The sequence below is a fragment of the Tamandua tetradactyla genome, chromosome 9, assembly GCF_023851605.1.
Source record: "Tamandua tetradactyla isolate mTamTet1 chromosome 9, mTamTet1.pri, whole genome shotgun sequence".
NCBI lineage: Eukaryota > Metazoa > Chordata > Mammalia > Pilosa > Myrmecophagidae > Tamandua > Tamandua tetradactyla.
Window position 1 is genome coordinate 46,353,783 of NC_135335.1, and position 13,103 is coordinate 46,366,885.

The window sequence follows — 13,103 nt, forward strand, 5'->3', positions numbered from 1 at the left end:
AAAATAAAGTTTCAATGGCTGAGAGATTTCAGAGTTCAGAGATTATCCTGCAGGTTATTCTTATGCTTTATACAGATATCCCTTTTTAGTTTATGGTGTTTTGGAGTGGCTAGAGTGAAGTACCTGAAACAGTTGAACTGTTCTCCAGTAGTCTTGATTCTTGAAGATGACTGTCTAACTCTACAGCTTTTATGTGACCGTGTAATTGTAAAATCTTTGAGTCTGATGCTCCCTTTATGGACAGACGAATAAAAAATGACAAAAACAAAGTTAATAATGGGGGATAAGGGCTAAAATAAAGTTGACTGGGTCTGTGCTCAAACTCAGCTCCAGTACCTGTGCTGCATAAAGGCTGCAAGAGCAGTCCAGGCACTTGCACCATGCTGTCCCAAGTTGTGTGCAGCGAGAGCAGGGAGCTGATTATAGCTTTAGGAATTTGGAGTTCCAGGCAAAAGCACAGCCTCCCTGATTTGCCTTATGATTATGGTACCCTGGAGCCCCAACATTAATGCAATCATGCAGCTGCACCACAGCAAACACCAGGCTGCATACATGAATAACAAATGTCACCGAGAAGTATAAAGAGGCATTGGTAAAGGGTGATATTACAATACAGGTAGCTCTGCAGCTTACACTGAAGTTCAATGTAGAGGCCATAGCAATCATACCATTTTTTTTGACAAACATGAGCCCTAATGGTGGCGGAGAACCCAAAGGGGAGTTGCTGGAAGCCAGCAAGTGTGACTTCGGTTCCTCTGATTAATTTAAGGAAAAGTTGCCAGCTGTATCTATTGATGTTCAAGGTTCAGGTTGGGGTTCGCTTGGATTCAATAAGGAACAGGGACACTTACAGATTGCTACATGCTCTAATCAGGATCCATTGCAAGACACAGGTTTTATTCCACTGCTGGAAACCGATGTACAGACGCATGCTTATTACCTTCAGTATAAAAATGTCAGATCTGATCATCTATAAGCTATTTGGAATGTATTCAATTGGGAAACTGTAACTGAAAGACACACGACTTGCAAGAAATGAAACGTTAACCATTACACTGGGTATGTAAAACTCTTTATGAGCATTTTTTTATCAGTGTACAATCTGCAGCACAGTAATAAGCCTCTCTATCGTAGCATATCTAAATACTGCTTATTGAGACATTTCACAAACAGACTCAATGATATAATTTCACATTTTAAAAGTTTCAGCAACTGTTTGAAAATATTGAGTGCTTTTAGTCTTTTGATGGACATTTTTTTAGAGAGCTAAAATAGCCTAGGAACCTACAGTTGTTATCATAAAACCCATAGAAAGTATCACATCCTTAAACTCTGGGAGCCTGTAGGAAAGCTTTTATAATTTTGCTATACTGCATTTACAGGAAGTCCAGTCTTTTGCCCAGTTACTTAGCTGTAAAACCCAATGAAAATATTCAACTTTCAATTGAAAAATGTGTTTGTAAGTAATCCTCTGTTTCATATCATTTCTGATAGATCTCACCAGATGATAATTATTGAAGGTCTTTAATGATTGTCATGGTTAACACCAATTTTTACCAATTGAAAAAAAAATTTGATAGCTAATCGACAACTGCTTTATGGCAAAGACACAGTTATGTATGTAAATTTGTTTGAAGGCAGAAATATAAAGACTTAAATGTGACATTTTGTCTTCAAATGTATATACATACATAATACAGAAGTTTCAAAATGGACAAATTAATGCTTAGTTTATGAAATCGATGACAGGGATTAAACCAGTTCATCTGGGTTGCCAGCTGCCTTCCACCCGCCTTCTTTTGGTCCTATTCATGAGCACCCCTCTCAAGAGAACTGGATCGCTGGTCACAGAACTGCCTTCCCAAGTAGAGGCAAATTGATCTTGGGACAAGGCCAGTGGTGTGCCACCCTCAGGAACAGAGATTATTTTCTTTAATGTACAGGAACAATAAAAACTTCACATTGTTTCTTCAACAAAGGAAAAGATATACTCATAATAGTGAGACAGCATGTCAAATCATGTTCCTGTGTAGTTTTTGAAAATAGGGATTATGTAAATGTAGTAGGGATAATTTTTTAATTTAGTTTAACGTTGTCATGCATTTTCCCGTTATTTAATCATTGTTCTAATGAGTTTTAATTGTCACATATTTTATCAATTGGACACTTCCTAATCTACTTTAGAGCTCTATTACTGGATATTTCATTTGATCTCAGTTATTATTTATTGCCAGAAATGCTTTGGTGGGCAACTCTGTGTACACAGGCTTTTCCTTCAATCAGAATATTCTCTATGTGCTTTCCTTAAATATTTAGTAACAGATGTTTTCTAATTTTTAAAAAAATTTTTATGTTCCAAATTTTTTCTATTTTTTTAATGGAAAAATGGAGTAACTTAGCAGTTTCAATATTGAAGACTGAAATTTTTAAAAATTTAAATTCAAGGTACTTTTCTTTTAGAATTCCATTAGAAAAGCAGGCTTTTGAGTTGTCAAAAATGTTGATTAGAGAATTGGTTAACTATGTATTTGCGTGCATGCTTATGGACTGAAAAAAACTGCAGATTCTGATGTTCATCCTTCATATACCACAGTAAAGTAACTTTCATGAGCTCAAATGGGAGTCATCTGTTTACTGCTTCCCTACATGAATAAGGAAGTAAATTCTGTCTAAACAGACTATCTAGAAAACTAGGACCTTTTTGAAAGATGGGTTTTTGAATACAAGTAGTCTGTCAGATTGTGGTTTCTACTAAGCTAACAAATATGCAGACACTACTGATTTATACAAAGCTTTTTGACTCCTACTTACCTGTAAGAGATAATAATATTCAATGTCGAAATTTCTATGGGGCTCTACTTTTGCTTTGACTTCATGTTGAGAGAATGGAGGAGAAAATGGGGAAAACCATATTTCAGTGAAAATGTTTTTCCTCCATGTCAAATGGATTTTAAGAGACGAAGATACTTTAAAACACTCAGCAGAAAATGAGATTTTAAGACCCTGTTTAAAATAATAGGGGAACAAATGTTAAACTGAGTAGACTGAAATACTAGTGGTCAATGAAAGGGAGTGGTAAGGGGTATAGCATGAATGAATTTTTCCTTTTTTTTTTTTCTTTTGTTGGGGAGATGCAAATGTTCAAAAACTGATGATGATGATGAATATACAAGCATGTGATGATATTGTGAGCCACTGATTGTAACCATGTCAAGAACATTTGAATGTCAAGGATGTTTGTATGCCAAGAATGTTTGTATGTTTGTTCATTGTTTACAATAAAAAAATATATAAACAAAGATTCTGTTTAGCTCTGTTCTCATAATAGAAAAGGAACAGAAGAAAATAAAGTTGCAATTTCTTCCAAACGAAAAGTGTAGCTCCTCCAAGAGGGATTTCTGTGACCAAATCAGCAGCCCCTGCTCTACTGCTGGATGTACTCACAACGCCTTAGAATGATCAGTGCTGAAAAGAAACAAGGAAGCAAAACCAATGCTGTTTTAGAAACAGTCTCTGTTGCTGGATTGTTGTGTAATAAATTTTGAGGCTGAGAGATCACAACTTTATTGCAAACACAAATACTCAAATTCTTGATCTAAAAATGAGCTTTGAATTTCTCTTGAGCTCCTTTTAAAGAGTAACATTAAAACCATAAAATTTCAAGTGAGATCGCTATGATTTATAGCTAAAATTAGGTATAAAGGTAAATTTTATTTTCTGTTTTAATTTCAGGGTGAAATTACAGAGAATGTTTTACAAATCACTGTTTCTCATTATAAGTCATGCCCTAATGATCCAGCAATGCTGTGTCCTGTCTCTTAGGTATGCATCAAACCTAGTACATATTAAAAATCCCATAAAGTCCTGGATATTTCTAGTGTAATTAGTCATTAAAGAAACAGTTTTCCTCTGATAATGATGTAGTTTTGAGTGTTGATAATTATTAATCATTATTGAGTAGATTGAAATACTAGTGGTCAATGAAAGGGAGGGTTAAGGGGTATGAACTGTGTTTTTTTCTGTTTTATTGATTGTTTTTTTTCTGGAGTGATGCAAACTTTCTAAAAATGATCATGCAAATAAATACACAACTATGTGATGTTACTGTGAGCCACTGATTGTATACTTTGGATGGAGTGTGTGTGTGTGAAGATCTCTCAATAAAAATTATTTTTAAAAAATAATTACATTGTTTTGGCTATATAATCCTTGCTCTTGCTCTCCTGCTACAGAGTTCCCCATCAATTTCATGATTTGAATACTGCACAATTTGTGGGTTTATTCATTAATAAAAGTGTGATATCAAAAAAAATCTTGAAAAATTAAACACTTTTGTGCATCAGAGAACTTCATCAAGAAAGTAGAAAGACAGCCTACACAATGGGAGACAATATTTGGAAATGACATATCAGATAAGGGTCTAGTATCCAGAATTTATAAAGAGATTATTCAACTCAACAACAAAAAGACAGCCAACCCAATTACAAAATGGCAAAAAGACTTAAACAGACACCTACCAGAAGAAGAAATACGGATGGCCAAGAGGCACATGAAGAGATGCTCAATGTCCCTGGCCATTAGAGAAATGCAAATCAAAACCACAATGAGATATCATCTCACACCCACCAGAATGGCCATTATCAACAAAACAGAAAACGACAAGTGCTGGAGAGGATGCGGAGAAAGAGGCACACTTATTCACTGTTGGTGGGAATGTCAAAGGGTGCAACCACTGTGGAAGGCAGTTTGGCGGTTCCTCAAAAAGCTGAATATAGAATTGCCATACGACCCAGCAATACCATTGCTAGGTATCTACTCAAAGGACTTAAGGGCAAAGACACAAACGGACATTTGCACACCAATGTTTATAGCAGCGTTATTTACAATTGCAAAGAGATGGAAACAGCCAAAATCTCCATCAACAGAAGAGTGGCTAAACAAACTGTGGTATATACATACGATGGAATATTATGCAGCTTTAAGACAAGATAAACTTGTGAACCATGTAATAACATGGATGGACCTAGAGAATATTATGCTGAGTGAATCCAGCCAAAAACTAAAGGACAAATACTGTATGGTCCCACTGTTGTGAACGGACATTCGAGAATAAACTTGAAATATGTCATTGGTAACAGAGTTCAGCAGGAGTTAGAAACAGGGTAAGACAATGGGTAATTGAAGCTGAAGGGATACAGATTGTGCAACAGGACTAGATACAAAAACTCAAAAATGGACAGCACAATAATACCTAATTGTAAAGTAATCATGTTAAAATACTGAATGAAGCTGCATCTGAGCTATAGGGTTTTTTTTTGTTTTTGTTTGCTTGTTGGTTTGTTTGTTGTTGTTGTTTTTTACTATTACTACTACTTTTATCTCTTTTCTTTATATTAACATTTTATATCTTTTTCTGTTGTGTTGCTAGTTCCTCTAAACTGATGCAAATGTACTAAGAAACAATGATCATGCATCTATGTGATGATGTTAAGAATTACTGAGTACATATGTAGAATGGTATGATTTCTAAATGTTGTGTTAATTTCTTTTTTTTCTTTCCGTTAATAAAAAAAAAAAAAAAAAAAAAAAAAAAAAAATCTTGAGCCCCTTGAATGTTGGTGCAGTCTACAGGTTCATTTTCGTTACTGCTAGATTCTCTGCCTGTGAAGGAGAAAGGGTAAAGTTATTTGGATTCTTAAAATTCTTATTCTCTACCCTATGGCACTGTGGCATTTAAAAGCTCAAAGATAGGGGGTGTTTCAGTCAAAACAGACTCTTAAAACCAAGGTATAAAAGAAGTGTACTGAACTAAAAGAGCGTTAATGTAGAATAGCAACAAATTCACCTACTATATAAAAACAATATAAGAGATGTCTATTTTGTCTAAACCCTAAATTTTCTGTCGCACACAACTGAACTTATATGTCTAGATAGCTCATTTAAACAATTCAAGCACATGGAACCCAAAATTGGGAATAAGGGCTTGTAATTCTGTATAGCTTAATGTAATTCCTGGATATATCCCAGGATATATTAAAAAGTATTGGTAATGATGGTTGGCACAAGACATCAGCATATTGAGGATGGAATTTAGTTCATCCTCCAAAACAGCTAGTAAATAGCCAGGAAAAGTATGGAACAACTGTTGGGGCAGATATCAGTGACTGGGCCCACATCATATACCAGTCTGGAACAGGTGGAAGGACTGAAATCCTACACAGAACTCTAAGTCTCCAAATCAGATGAGGTTGCCACCTCTTCCCCCTGAGCATGACAAGCTGGTTACCCAAGAAGAAAGAAAACAGACTTAACCAGTAACATGGAAATTTGCTCAACCAAAGTCCAATTATGAAATTAACAAATTCCTACTGCTGAAAAATATGCCCAGAGCACAGATAAACCTGAAGAAAGCAATAAGGAGCCAGGAGCATTCAGCCAAGCAGAGTAATAGGGGTAATAGGGGAAAAAAGAGGTTTTTTGGATTGGAAGCACAAAATAATGGAAAAGGGCTGGACTCCAAGAAAAGGGTGCACATAGGGCCTGGGGACACATAGAGCCAGGTACCAACTTTAGCTCCAAATTGAGAAACCCAGGTTACTGGGGCCAGGTTTTGAAAAGGCTTTCTTTCCCTTGTTCTTTTTTTCTTTTAGTTCTTAACAGCTCATTAGATAGAAATGCAAGTTCACTCAAGCTTCAACACTGCCCCACACAAGGGTGGAATTAAGGAATGTCTAAGAGATAAAGTAAATATATGATTGGGGTAAGGTATATTCAAGAAAAGGAGGGTGGGGCCCAGCTCAAGTGGCAGTCTTCCTTCAGGGAATTCAGGTCCCAAAGGCTGGAAAATCAGAAGTTTCCTAAGCCCACTCTCTACCTTAGCCTCTGGCTTGAACAAACCACTGGGAGAGAGAGGCTGCAGTAATTAAAGGCACCACATCCCTTTACACTGTGGGGAGCTGTGGAAGGCAAATACCACATGTTGGATAGGGTAGGGAAAACACACAGTGTAGAGGCTTCACAGGAAAGGCTGAGAACTTGCTGGGACTCACACTAAGGAAAATTTCATAATGGCTATTCTCTCCTCCTGAGACATGGACCTTTCCAGTCTGAGAAAATATGCCTGGGGTCGGTCATATCTGAGGAGAACCTCCTCAACAACAATAACAAAAAAGAGGTTCCACATAGGCAGGACAAGAAACAGAAAAACAAGACCTATAAAATTCTATCAGTCAAACAGAATCTAGGCTAGAGGTCTACAATAAATTGAACTGAATGCCAAAAAAAACAGAAAGATAACAAAGCCACCTAACAAGCAAACCTGTGGTAAGAGAATGAAAATGACCTCCAGAATAAACTAATTAAGGAAATCAAAGGTCTAGACAGCAGTAAAAAATAATACTTGGAAAATCAAAGATAAGGCCCAGTCAAAGGAACAAACCAACATTTCAAGTGAGATACAGGAGTAGAACCAAGAAATTCAGGATGTTTAAACACACATGCAAAATCTCATCAAAAATAAAATCAATGAGTTGAGGGAAGATACAGCAAAACAGCTGAAGGATATAAAGAGGACATTGGGCAAACATACAGAAGAACTTGAAAAATCTGAAACAACAAATTGCACAACTTATGGGAATGAAAGTTACACTGAAAGAAATGGAAAAACAAGTGGATACCTACAACAATAGATTTGTATAGGCAGAGGTAAGGAACAGTGAATTAGAGGACAGGACATCTGAAATCCTACACACAAAAGAAAACATAGGGAAAGGAATGGAAAAATATGAGCAAGTTCTCAGAGAACTGAATGACAACATGAAGCACACAAATATACATGTCACGGGGATCCCGGAAAGAGAAGAGAAGGGGAAGGGAACAGAAAGACTAATGAAGGAAATAACTGAAAATTTCCCATCTCTTCTGAAAGGCATATAATTACAGATCCAAGAAATACAGCATACCCCACAGAATAGATACAAACAGACCTACTCCAAGACACATACTAATCAAATTATCAAATGCCAAAGAGAGAATTTTCAAAGCATCAAGAAAAATGCAATCCATCACATACTAGTTGTTCTAGTTTGCTAGCTGCCAGAATGTGATATATCAGAACTAGCATGGCTTTTAAAAAGGGGAATTTTATAAGTTGCTAGTTTACAGTTCTAAGGCCAAGAAAATGTCCCAATTAAGGTAAGTTCATAAAAACGTCCAAATTAAGGCAACAAGAGATTACTTTCACTCAAGAGAGGCCAATGAAGTTCACGGTTTCTCTCGCAACCAAAATGGCACACGGTGAACACGGCAAAGTTTCTACGAGTTTCCTTTCCAGGCCTCTTGCTTCATGAAGCTCCCCCAGAGACATTCTCCTTCTTCATCTCCAAAGGTTGTTGGCTGGGGGCTCTCTGCTTCTCTTGGGTATATTATTCTTGTCATTCTCATTACTCTGCTCTGTTGCTCTCCCATTGTTCTCAAGCTTTTTCCACAATGCTTCCTCTTTTAAAGGATTCCAGTAAAGTAATCAAGATCCACTTGGAATGGATGCAGTCACATCTCTTGCTACTAAAAAGTTCATACAACTGGGTGAGTCACATCTCCATGGAGATAACCTAATCACATTTCCAACTTACATTACTGGATAGAGATTAAGAGAAACAGTTGTTCCTGCAAGATTGACTAGGAATAAAACATGCCTTCTCTAGAGTTCATAAATTCTTTCAAATCAGCACAAGGGAAGCTTGATAAAATTATGTCTAGATATTTCATTAGAAACCATGGAGGCAAGAAGGCAGAGGTATGATATAGTTAAGATTCTCAAGAGAAAAACTGCCAGCCAAGAATCTATACCCAGCAATAATGTTCTTCAAAACAAGGGAGAGATCAAAATATTTTCAGATAGTTACTGACAGAATGTGTGACTAAGAGACTCATGCTACAAGAAATACTAAAGGGAGCACTGCAGGTAGATAGGAAAAGACAGGAGAGAGGTCAGGGGAACAGTGTAGAAATGAGGACTATCAGTCAAAGTAAAAAAGAGTAAAAAAAATAAGATATGACATAAAATCCAAAAGTCAAAAGGTAGAAGAAAGTACTACCTTCACAGTAATAACATTAGATATCAATGTATTAAACTCCCCCAATCAAAAGACATAGATTGGCAGAGTTGATTAAAAAACAGGACCCATCTATATTATGTCTACAGGAGACTTATTTAAGACCCATGGACTAAAACAGATGGAAAGTGAAAGGTTGGGAAAAGCTATTTCATGCAAATGACAATCAGAAAAGAGCAGGGGCACTTATACTAATACCCAAAAAATTAGACTTCAAATGTAAAACTATTAAAAGAGAAAAAGGACACTATATATTGATAAGAGGAACAATTCAACAAGAAGACATAACAATCATAAATATTTAGGTGCCAAGCCAGAGTGCTCCAAAGTACATGAGGGAAACACTGAGAACACTGAAAGGAGAAGTAGACAACTCTACAATAGTTGAGACGAATTCCCTGCTCTCATCAATAGCTAGACCATCTGTACAGAGGGTCAATAAGGGAACAGAGATTTTGAATAATATGATAAATGAACTAGACTTAACATTTACAGAACATTACACCACACAACAGCAAAATACACATTTTTCTCAAGTTGTCATGGATCATTCACAAGGATAGACCATATGCTGGGTCACAAAGCAAGTTTCAATAAATTTTAAAAGATTAAAATCATACAAAACACTTTCTGGATCACAACGGATTGAAGTTGGAAATTAATAAAGCAGAGGGCCAGAAAATTCACAAATATATGGAGGCTAATTAACACGCTCTTAAGCAACCAGTGGGTCAAGGAAGAAATTACAAGAGAAATCAGTATACTTTAGGACAAATGAAAATGAAAACAGAACACACCAAAACTTACAAAATGCAGGAAGCAATGTTTGCACTGCCCTGTCACCAGTTCTCTGTTCATTTTGCTTATCTTTGTCCATTAGCACTTGTTGCAGACATCATTCAGTCCACATTTATCACTATTTCACCTTCAAATCAACATGCTCTGTAGTTTTTCTCAGAGGGTATATTCCATTCATGCAGTACCCATGAAAGCTTTTCCCAAATTTGTCATAAAAAATCATTTTCACCATTTAAACAAAGGTATTTTTAATGGGACTTTGTTGTTGTACAAGAGCCAGTCCATTTCATAATAAATGATTAATATTGGGCTTGTTTTAATATTGCATGTCAGATGTTTTCTTGTAGGAAGATCAATTGAAATTCCAGGCGCTGAATCATAGCACTTAGACTCCTGGGCCAGAGCATGCACAGCCCACGCACAGCAATGCCATACAACCACGTGGATGCCCTGAGCTGTGAGAGTGCCACACGGAAATGCAGTTGTTTCACTCCTTCTGTACTGAGTCCAGCTTTATTTATGAGTAAAGCCATTTGGCAACCCAGGCTCTTGTCCAGGATGAACAGTCGACACTGTCGAAACTTAAGACCATGAGAAAATTTAAACTTCATTTCAACGCTATGTAAAATTTCTTGTGTCAGAATAAAGAGATATTACAGTGAATTAATTTCACATCATATCCTGAAGTATATGTAAATACTTCATAACTTTTTTCAAAGTTTTATATGCAGGTTTTTGTTGTATCTATATCCTGATCTTCTTTTCACTGTTCTTTCTAATGAGCTAAATGTTTCATAGTCTTTTTAATCTTGTATAGAATATAACTTACTGGGGACAAATACTTCAACTTTTGGCAAAAAAAAAAATAAGTGGGTTCTCACCAAGGTCACGTGTATTCAGAATTGACTGGTGTTCTACCCACATAAAATTGCATAAGAGAAGACTCCCAATACGAAGGCAGAAGCACAAGTGCCTTTAGAGGGCAGTTTTTTCCAGTCCAGTTGCCTTTCCAGCTGTGAACAGCCTGCCCTCATAACAGCAAGAGTTGGGAAAATTTTCTACTTTTTTACATTTTTACAGGTTCAGGCAGGAGCAGCTGAAGGTCCGGAGTCCTGCTGTTACTATTTGAAACATTCTGATCCACAAGTGCTGAAAGGCATGTGGAGAAATAGGTATACTTATTCACTCTTGGTGGGAATGAAAAATGGTGCAGCCATACTGGTAGGCAGTTTGGTCATTCCTCAGGAAGCTAAATATAAATTGCCATATGCTCTGGCAATCCTGTTACTATACATGGAAGAACTGAAAGTAGGGACATGAATACATATCTGCATATTGAAGTTACAAGCAGTATTATTCATGATTGCCAACAGATGGAAACAGCCCAAATATCCATCAACTGATTAGTGGAAAAACAAACTCTGGCATATTCAGCAATGGAATATTATGCAGCAGTAAGAAGGAATGAAGTCATGATGCTTGTAACCACGTGGATGATTGTGGATAACATTACGTTGAACAAAATAAGACACAAAGAAGAGGACAAATATTGTATGGTCTCCCTAATGAGAACTAACTATAATGAGAAAACTCTAGAAGTTAATTCAAGAGCATAGATTATCAGGAGATAGAAAGAGTGTGGCAACTGGGCAACTGATGGTTAAGGAGTTCAGGATATTTAACAGGGTTGAGTGTAAAGGTCTGGAAATGGACAGCACAATACTGTATGTTGGTAGTTCAATACCATATGTGTAATAAGCCAAGCTGACTGTGAGTAGGATTGAAAGAGGAAGACTAGGGTGGTATATGTCACCAGAAGGAAAGCTATAGGAGAAAATATGAATATACAGGAGAGAGTTTTGGGATGACATGATGTTTCTATGCTCTCATTTTCCACTCTGTGATATGGGAACAATAGGAGACCCTAGGTATTGCTTAAGTTTATAATTGTCAAACCGGAGACCCCTGAGGATTACTATGACCTAAGATTTCTCACCTATGTAGGTGAATATAATTATGACTATCTCTTACGTAGTGTTTTGTGAGAAATAACGAGTTAGTACATTCTAAGTACAAACAATTTTGCCTGATGTACATTGTTAGATTTATTATGGCCTGATAACCCTCCCACACTTTCAAAAGAAAGGTTACTCACCTTCACAAAGTTTTATCAAATTAGAAAAATGTATGCAAATTGATAAGAACCATGAGCAAGAATTGAGCTAGCAATCTAATAGACCTATGAAGTAATTTCAATCCCCTAGAATATATGAGCGATTGCTCACAATTTCCTTAACATCTACTATCTTTTTGAAGTCTTAATGCATTTTTATTAGAACAATATCTCTATACGTTGGCTTCCACGGAATGAAAGCTAAGTAACCTAATTGTTAGGCCTGGAGAACAGGACCCCTTCCTCCGCATGACAAGACCTGGGAAATATTTCAAACAGTTCTTCCACTCTAGCCTGCACCTTTTCACCCTCTAGCAACTGCTCTCTTATAATAATCCCCCATATTCAACTTCCACCCTCCAGCAGAAGACAATCACATCCGTGCATGCTTCACGCAGCGCTTAAATTTTAACTTTACCAGTGAAGCACTGCAAACTCCTAAATCACCCCCCTAATTCTGAAACCTAGATAACAGAACCTTACCTAACTCTTGCCCCCAACCCCCCCCAACCTAATTCTGAAAGTTAGAAAATAGAGATTTACCTACCCTTGCCCCAACCTCCCGCCCTAAGCCATAAAAACCCCTACCTCCGGCAAATTCGGCGCGGCCGTTTCTCTTGAAACGCTGGCCGGGCAGCTCCGTTTCTCACTAAAATAAAGACTTAGCTGAACTCCTCGACTCGTCTCGTTCCTGGAGAGTTTGCCTTTCAATAATTTAAAGCTTTCACCTGGTACCCGCCCGGGCATTAACTGGCAGCGCACCCCGCCTCTTCATTCCCCCACTCCAAGACGGCTTGGGTTCATTGGACCCCGGGTGGAGGCACCCGCATCTCTGAGAGGCCCTCCGCGCCCCAAGCCAGAACAGTGACAAGCTCGCCAGCTAAGGGGCGGCCCGCGAGAACAGTGGACTCACTTGCGTGGTATAACCCCCGTCTGAATCTTACATGCATCGATAGCCCGCTGGAGTCCTCAGGTTGCATATCCCCTAGCAGCCTCGAGGGATCTGGGATCTGGCGGAA

The 13,103-nt window shown here is 37.5% G+C and overlaps 1 pseudogene; it reads left to right on the forward strand.

Annotated features, from left to right (window-relative positions):
• Positions 1 to 295: 295 nt before the first annotated feature.
• On the forward strand, positions 296 to 1,039 carry LOC143647084 (superoxide dismutase [Mn], mitochondrial-like; annotated as a pseudogene).
• The last annotated feature ends 12,064 nt before the right edge of the window (positions 1,040 to 13,103 follow it).